The sequence below is a fragment of the Schistocerca serialis genome, chromosome 1, assembly GCF_023864345.2.
Source record: "Schistocerca serialis cubense isolate TAMUIC-IGC-003099 chromosome 1, iqSchSeri2.2, whole genome shotgun sequence".
In the NCBI taxonomy this organism is placed as follows: domain Eukaryota; kingdom Metazoa; phylum Arthropoda; class Insecta; order Orthoptera; family Acrididae; genus Schistocerca; species Schistocerca serialis.
The window spans coordinates 426975002-426984160 of NC_064638.1; the positions used below are offsets into that span (position 1 = coordinate 426975002).

At 43.0% G+C, this 9159-nt stretch overlaps 1 pseudogene; it reads left to right on the forward strand.

The window, feature by feature from the left end:
* The first annotated feature begins 8686 nt into the window (after positions 1–8686).
* On the forward strand, positions 8687–8899 carry LOC126422458 (U2 spliceosomal RNA; annotated as a pseudogene).
* The last annotated feature ends 260 nt before the right edge of the window (positions 8900–9159 follow it).

The window sequence follows — 9159 nt, forward strand, 5'->3', positions numbered from 1 at the left end:
CAAAATTACCATTAGGTACACGCGGTCTAATTTTTCACTGTCATTAAGGTCGATAAGTGAGGGGGGAGGTTACACGTGGCGACCGTGACAGGACAATCTTCAATTTTGAGGTTGTTCTGGACACGAAGTTTGCATTGTGCAAATCTCGTAACAAAGTATTGGTTACGAACAGGTCGTTACGTCAGCGACATTAAGTAGTGGGAGTAAATCTAATTATATTTGAGATTTGGCATTTATATTGAAAATTATTAAAATGAGTGAAGGCAACAATTACCAAAATTTGGTAGACTTGGATACGGAACAATCGGTCGAACAGTGGGAAACGCGCACGGCGGTTCCCATTATTCAGGGGCAGGCGGCTAGCATGAAAGACGCGACCGCCGAAACGCAACAAAGAGCAGAAATGGAATTCCAAACTTTAGAAAATGTTTCGGAATCGGAAGCGAAAATCAAATCTGTACCCCTTGATGATGAATACGGGGGAACATGTATAGAGGAACCAGCTACGGAAGTAAAACCGGTAGTCTCTGGGAATTTAACTGATTTATTGAATGCTTTGATTAATGAAATCAAGAGTCAATCGGCAGAAATTATAGCTCTGTCTGCCAAGCAAGAAGCTCAGTCTGAAAAAATTGAACGAAAGCTAGACAATCAGAACAAAGCTATTAATGTTGTTAACCACAATGTTGGAGTTGTTAATACAAAAGTTGATAAAATCAAAGAAGATATTGTTGTAATTAATACCGAAATCGGTAATCTTAAACAGGAAATGATAGGCGTTCAGGCGGAAATTGCGAGCATAAATACTCGCTTTGATTCCGAAATTAGCAGAATCGAGAAAAGTGTAGGAGAAGCAGTTGCTCCGATCATCGAGAATAAGGTGACGGAACAAATTCAATTAGTGAAAAAAGAGGATCAACAGAAGGTGGAAACTTTAAAGGCTTTAGTGTCCGAAGTAGACACTAAAGTGAGGGAGCAGGCTAATACCAGCGAAGAGAAAAAGAGGGAAGTGGAAACGCTTGCGACAACCACTTGCCAAGTAATTACGAGAGTGTCGGAATTAGAAAGGAAACTTGACGAAAAACAGAGCTATGTGCCAATCTGTGCACATAGTTCGGAGTTGTTGACGAAAGAGGAGCGGTTCGACCCCTTGAAGAAAGGCGGTATACACCCGACGGATTTCATTAAAAATTGTGAAAGAGTTTTACCCAGATCATGGACTAATGAGAGAAAAATTAATGCGGTTATTGATGTCCTGGCTGGTGATGCCAAGCGTTGGGGCTTAAACCTCGACATTACGAACCTGACTTTTGACGAGTTTAAAAATTTGTTTCTGGCTGAATACTGGTCGGAGCAAAAACAGCAAAGTGTCTGGCGCGAATTTGTCGTATCGAGGCCTTTCGATGCGAATTCGCGCGGTTCGATGAGGGAGTTTTGTGAGGGCTGGATCCGCAAGTTGGAATATTTGCGTGATCGCCGCACGGAATCCGAAATAGTCTGGGAACTCTACAAGAAGCTTCCAGATGATACAAAACGCTACGTAGGAAGCAATTACAGGACAATCAGTGATTTCCTGGAAAGAGTTGAGGACGAGGTATCGTCATTATGAAAATTCCGTGTGGAATAATCAACGGCGGGAGTGTGTGCCAGTGTTAGGAGAAAGGAGTGCGCCCACAAGTAGTAGATCAGCTGTATACACGGCAGTAGGTAGTACATTCACTGTCAGTGAGAACAATTTAAGTAGTGTTCCAGAAATCGATTATAAAGTGGCAGCTGTAATACCCACAGCGGAACTGGAGATTGAGTTTAAGAATGATTCGCAATTGTTGAGAGAAGATCAGATGTCGGATAACACGTCCGTCATCGAGCGAGGGGATGCAGAGAGGGATGAGGTCTGGTTAAGGCAGTTCGGTCGCTTATACGACGAACTAAGAGATTATAGGGGTCTGTATGGGAGAAGCGTTTATGGGGAGCGCGTGCAGGATTTTCCGCGTCTCGTCCCGCAGGAAGATAGTGTTTATGAAATGATAGAAAGTTCTGGCCCTAATCGGCAGACTTTACTAGAAATAGTTGATGTTAAGGGGGAGCACGAGCAAGATTCGTCGTGTTTCGTCCCGCAGGAGTTAGATGTTGAAGTAGTAACGGAAAGTTCTGGCCCTAACCGGCAGGCCTTACCGAAAGTTTCAGTGGTAGAAGTAACCGACCCATCCGACGCAAACCTCCAGTTTAAACATTGCGAGAGTATTAAGGAGAAAGATTGCGAAAATTTTAGTGATAGCCGGACACGATTGGTAGAAAAGCACATAGATTACAACGTGTATGAGGTTAGAGCTGACATTATACGGTCAGACGATAGCAGTGTGGGTTGCGCAGATCTAGCGGAAGTAATTGCAGAAACTACTGGACACATTCCTCCAGGTAGATTGGCGGATGAGATTAATCTGACCAAAGTGGAATCAACGAAGGTGACGATTAGTGAATTGATAGCAAAGCAACACTCACTAGTTGACGAGTTACAGGAAAAGGTTTCGGTATTGGAGGCGAAGCTACAGACTAAGCCTCAGGACAAACGTGTTAAAATTAAAACTGTATGTAAACAGAGGCTGAAAAAGCCGCCAGATAAATCGGATTTAGGATCAAAGCCGGATGGTTTTTTCTGGAATGACCTGGATATAGACGAGGATTTACTGTGGGAAAATAAAGAAACAGTCGAGGACAAGTGTAGACAGATAGTAGTGTCCGTTAATATGCACGACCTACAACTAAACGTGTTGATTGACACCGGGGCAGAATTGAGTGCTGTATCTGGGAAAATATTTGAGTTACTGAAAGACAGACCTGGCATCGTAGTTATGCCAGTAACAGGAGTGAAAATTATCGGTGCTACTGGGAAGGCCAGTAAACCGGTCACAAAACAGATTTTTTTCAACTTCGAGATATGTGGGGCACGATTTGAACAAGAGTTTGTCGTCGTGCCAGACTTAACTACGGAAGTAATTATCGGGTTAGATTGGCTATTAAAGTACCATGCAGTGATTAACTGCGAAAGCAAAACTTTGACATGTATGTCACTAGATAAAACAATGGTAGTTGGTTTTGACGAGGCAGGAGACGGTGTGCATAGGCAATACCAGCCTATACACATTGTTAACTGGCCGGATGACATTGACGTAGGAATGAGTTTGAACTGCCATAACATGAGGAATTTCGGCATTGAAAAAAGTGTAGAAAGTGAATTGGAAGAGATAATCAAATTCCCTCCACGGATTAACATTAGTATTGGTGTGAAAAAAGATCGTTTGCGAGAAGTAATGAAGCTAAAAGCCGATGCTCGCATACGTCGTCATGACGCTAAAGCGCGTTTTGATAAGTTTGCATTCGGAGACTTAGTACTTGTAAAAGCTCATGAGAAATCGAGCGAGATAGACCATGAAAACTCTAAATTTAAGTTTGTTTATAATGGACCATATAAAGTCATTGGTATGCCTCACAGAAATGCTTACGGAATATTGTAGACTTGAAATTGTACCAACCTAGGATCGATTAATACCACACAATGGGTAATTTATACAGTATGTAAAATAGAGTGTAAGATTTAACGATTTGCTAGATTGCCATGCTTTTGACTGACCAAGGTCATTAAAGAAGTTGTAATTAATAAGTAATTAATTTTGATTAATCAATTTAATTTTAATCAATTTAATCATGATCTAATCAACTGAAAAATCCAAGCTGCTAGTTTAAGTTTTCAGCTGAGTCACAGTAGATTAAGGAATGTAAATATGATTTTGTAACTTTCTGTAATATTTCGCGAATGTGTGTTTTTATTAGTCATTGCCGATGTACTTAGACGCTGTTTCAAGTTTCAGGCTTGTACATGTGTGATGATGGACAGTGTTGAGTTATCCACTGTGATAGTGTTTATGGACTCCTTGATATTACTCGGGAGTGAGTTTTTCCGAAAGAATTCAGTGGAACGGACGTTCTGGAAACGCTGTCACAAGGGCGAGTGAGATCAAGCGTGCCGCACACGCGGGCGCAACAATACTGGCGAGGCGAGCCGCTGTCGGCTCTTGTGCCGCTGTTGGCTCTTGGGCCGCTGTCGGCATCCTTTCTACTCGCGAGTACGGAATGTGGAGTTGCTTTTCTTCCCGGACAGCTGATGTGAAAGGATTCTGCTGTCAATATTTATGTTTTATTTTATCTGCTGTATATTATTTTCTTGTTTAGCGTTAATTGGACATGACGAGAATATTAATTATGAAAAGGTTACATAAATATGTGTATTCTATGTAATTAATTATTAGTTTGCGTATTTTGATATACCTGTTTTTTATGACCATGTACTCTGATCAATTTTGCAAATAGTATTCCATTTCTTATAGTGTTACGAATTTTAATGATTTTGGAATAGCTAAACCGTTTTCTATGTTTTCTATGAATTTTGATATGTTGTCAACCTGTTTTATTTTGTGCAAGATGACAGAGTGGAATAAGATTAGGAGTTTCTCTACTCAATTATTATTGTCTACAAATTGGTTTATGGTTAATTAGACGAATGCTAAATTTTTTTGATGTTTTGAGCATATGCATTTCCGCTGTTTCTTTTTTGGGACATTTTCTGAGTCTGTTTACGTTACACGAACATCCTCAGACAATGTGGGGCACGTGTAACGCCGGAAATGCATATCCTCCTATTTCCATCTATGGTACTATTATTTTTTTCCTTGTTTTGTTACCTCAAGATATGACATTTCTGTCTCTTTATATATTGTAATTGCTTTACTGTTTGGATATATATATATATATTTATGCACTTATGTCGATGTATAATTGGTTTGTTTCGTAAATATTAGTTGTATTTTTACGCTGGGTCTTGCCTAGGGAAAACTGCTATCGAACGATTACGTCGATAGGTCGTGTAAAGAATCAAAGTGTGTAGGATCTTTGGGAGTGTTAACGCTGCCGCGTGGAGCGCGGGCGGAGCAGTGAGAGTCTGGCGGGAGTAGCGAGTGGAGCAGGTGTTGTGTGACGCTCCCGCGAGTTGCCGCGCTTTCGGGGTTGGGCAGCATGTAATTGCGCTCGACTCGCGATGATAGTTTCTGACATGGTGTCGCGGACGGGAAGCATTAGCTGGCGCACATCAAGAGCCCGTTTCGCCTGGTGACCGTGTCGAGAAGAAGGCGCGCCAACATCCAGCTTCTGCAACAGCGACGGCCGACAATGAGTGACTGTCGCCACCTCCTCGATCGACGGCTTCAAACCTTCAATCAACCAACAAGGAAGACTAAAAGCACGTAAAGTTTCAGAACTGTATGGCAGACCTCAGCTTTTCAAATTGTTCCATTTGCCTCGCAAAATTACAGCAACTTAGCATGAACCTTTGTTGCTCATTGTCCCAATTGCATTGCCAAGCAGGGTCCCTTCCTTTTCCGAAATGAACCCGAGTGTCGTTGAAATTCAAACGCCAGCATTAAAATAATATAATTAGATTTCACTGCTTTAATTTCAAAGTTCAGTAGCTGGCTACAATATTTAGGTTACACGAGCACAAATTAAGAGTGCGAGTTTTGTTAGCATATTTTAGCTTACCTGTGACTGCAGCTCAGCTTGGTACGTACTAAATTTTACTATTGTTAATTGTTCAGAATCATTTAATTCAAGTTCAAAGTTAAATCTCTTGTTTCTAAATTGCGTAGAGTCAAGTTGCTTTTGAAATGATTGTTGAGGTAGTCCAAGACTAACCGTATTTTACTGGATTTCGATGTGCTTCAGAAAGAAAGCTTCTTATTAATTTCAGTCACTAAATTAACTTTCAGTTTTCTGGTTTTATTAATTCTTCTGCTAAATTAAGTCAGAGTGTAGCGAAATTTATTACTTCTGACAAACTTTCAGTTTTCACACTACACGTGTCAACCTTCAGTTGCCACGCTTCTAGTGCTAATTATATGTGTAATAACCTTACTTTTTCAGTTACTATAGTAATTGTCCTTAGGACTGGCGACCGTGATTTCCTCCAAATCTCAAATATCTAATTACCGCTAGTTAATTGTTAACGTAACGGCCGCACATTTACTTTCTTTATTAACTTTATCCCTCTTCAAAATTAATTACCACCAGTTTCATTTGTATTTTTCCTTTCATTTAGATGTAACCCTTTCCTCCCTCTTTACCGACAGGTTAACTTCGGTGACGATTGCTTTTCCAAAATTACCATTAGGTACACGCGGTTTAATTTTTCACTGTCATTAAGGTCGATAAGTGAGGGGGGAGGTTACAAGCTACCCGCCGATTTTCTAGCTGTACGTATTGCCCTTAATCCAAAGGTCACAGTCGACTGTCGGGCTAGAGACGTACGTCCCATCACCGTTCTTAACACTGTTTATAAGTTGGTGGCACGAAGTGTGGCTTCACGTCTTAAACAGGTAATGAATAAGGTACTTTGTCCCACTCAATCATGTGGCGTTTCGAATCGAACCACCTTCACCGCTGCTTCTATATACCGTGATGCTGTCTTACTCACCCACCGCCGACGCTCGAACCCCGGCTGCAATTGATCCCTAGATTTCGCCGGTGCCTTCGATAGGGTCTCCCATCCTTACCTGCTGGCCGTTATGTCGCGGATGGGTTTCGGGGAGCACTTCATAAGAGTCATCCGGCACTTCTTGGATGGAGCAAATTCCACAATCATTGTTAACGGCTGCAGATCACGACCAATTACCATCAGACGATCAGTTCGACAAGGGTGTCCCTTGTCAGTGTATTTTATCGCTTTGGACCCCGTGCTGCGTGACATCGGACGAATGGTCGATGGTGTTCCTTTCCCAGGCGTCACCTTCCGCAGTGCGGCATACGCAGATGGTGTAGGTGTGTTTGTAGCAAACGCCAGGGACATCGATTCAGTTCGCCGAGTCCTCCACGTTTATGAACGAGCATCCGGTGCCATGTTAAAAGTCAACAAAATGGTGCTAATCCCACTAGGACCACGATCATTGACCATCGAGCGCCCATGGTTCCGGATTGTAGGGGAACAACGTATCTTGGGTCTTGAGGTGACTGCCTGTCCGCAGCGCATCTTAACACTCACGTACAGGCGGATTCTCACGCGCATCAGAGGACTTTGCGTGAGTCACACTGATCGACGACTCGACCTCCATCATTGAATCCAACTGATTAATACTTACATCCTATAACGGGCATGGTATGTAGCACAACTCCTTACGCTACCGAAACAAACCAGCAGAGCCATCTCACAAACAGTATATTGCCTGTTGTGGCGGCATGCACTATTCAAAGTTGATGCACAGACTTGTACACTGCCAAAGGTCGATGGTGGCCTTGGACTCATTGACTTTCCCCGCAAATGTGCGGCAATCCTGATTCACCGTATCGCCACTTTGCGTGAGATTGACCCAGGTGGGACAACAGCGGTGCTTTTCGACCGTTATCGCCCACAATCGGCGCGTGAACCAGTATGTTTGACACATATTACATTCCGGATGACGGCAGTCAAGGTCTATTACCTCAATCAAAGTTACGTCCTAACAGTGGCCACCGACAAGGCACGCACATCAAAGCGCCTTTACTAGGCGCTTCGAGAGCCAGCCCACACCACATAAATTGGAGGACAGACGACCATCGGTCATCTGGCACCAAGCTTGGGCTAATATCAACCACCCAGCCCTCCCCACAGAAGTTTCAGCGCTATGGTATCGCGTTGTAAACAATTTAATACCCACTAATCATCGCTTGGCGGCCATCCGCCTATGGCCCTCGGCTGCTTGCGGCCGATGTGGTGACGTAGACACCAGAGAGCATCGTCTCTTATGCCCTCACGTCACAGAAGTGTGGGACCTTGCACGTGTGCTATTAGCGCTGATCGGTGGGACTACACTGGACTATGTGCCAATCGACTGGTTCCTTACGCCTGATATTCAGACCAACCCCCGAAAACGACATAACGCAGTGGTGTGGCTCTTGGGGCACACCATTTTCACGATCTATGACCTTTGCCTCACCAATGCTGTCTCTTTCATGGACTACCTTTGGAGCCAGCATCGCCTGGCGGAATGTGACCGGAAATATACCATTACTTTTGCAAGATTTCTTAAAGTTGCAATGGTTCATGGTTATCAAAAGGGTGGTCCAGGCTGAGTAAGGCACCTCGTATAAGAATTGCCTGAGTGTACCCCTGGATCTTTGTCACTTGGACTTTCAAACTACTCTTGACTTAACCATACCCCAGGTTTGATATTGGCCTTCTGGGCATCACTAGAGTAGACTGCTCTATGATACTGATAATATGGAAATTGGTAACATGGAAATTGTGTGAACGTTGTATGAAAAATTATTGGAAAATTGGAAAACACATAATCTATCTTAGGGGATTATTACTTCGTTAATTCTATGGGCTATGGGATTATCTCGCCAGTTTCGTTTGAGTGTGCTACCGTCGCTGTTTTTTTTTTTGCCTTCATTTCTGTCTTTATTTATTTCTTTCTATTTAGTTTTTAACATCATCACTTGCCTCACACCTGCAGAGGGAAGTGTGCTTCTGAGGAGTGTGTCGTCGCCCCCTGAGGCATAGCAGAGTATGCCTCCGCTTTTATTTTCGGTTTATGGCAATAAGTCTTGCTGCTAACAACACCCTGCTTTACGTGCTGCGTCGACACTAGAGGATGGCGGCATTTTTGGAGAGGAAAAGGTAGGGCTATAGGGGAGGTAGGAGGGAAAAAAAGTGTAGTATCTGCTCTTATCAGCTTAATATCTGATACGTCCTGCATTGCACGACCAGAATATTAAACTCATTTTTGGCTTATGACGGAGTGCTAGGGGCTTGCTCCACCTCTGTCGCGGGTTGGCCCGGCATTGCAGTACCGTCGGGATCGGCCCACCTAAAATTAATTAAAACACAGCCTGAAATGGGTTAACATTCTGCAGTGATCAGATATTCCGCTGGTAGCAAAACTTGTCGTAGTTGTTGATGTGCCCAGTAGTTAGTTGCTTACACACCACGATTTCTTTTAATTAATTTAAAATTATCTTAAGAAATTTTTTTTTTTTTGGTGTTAGCCAGACCGCACTTGCAGCCGCATTACGCTAGGCTGGTAATTTATGGTGGCACAGGACAGTGCCTTCGGATGCCTCGTTAGCGTCTCT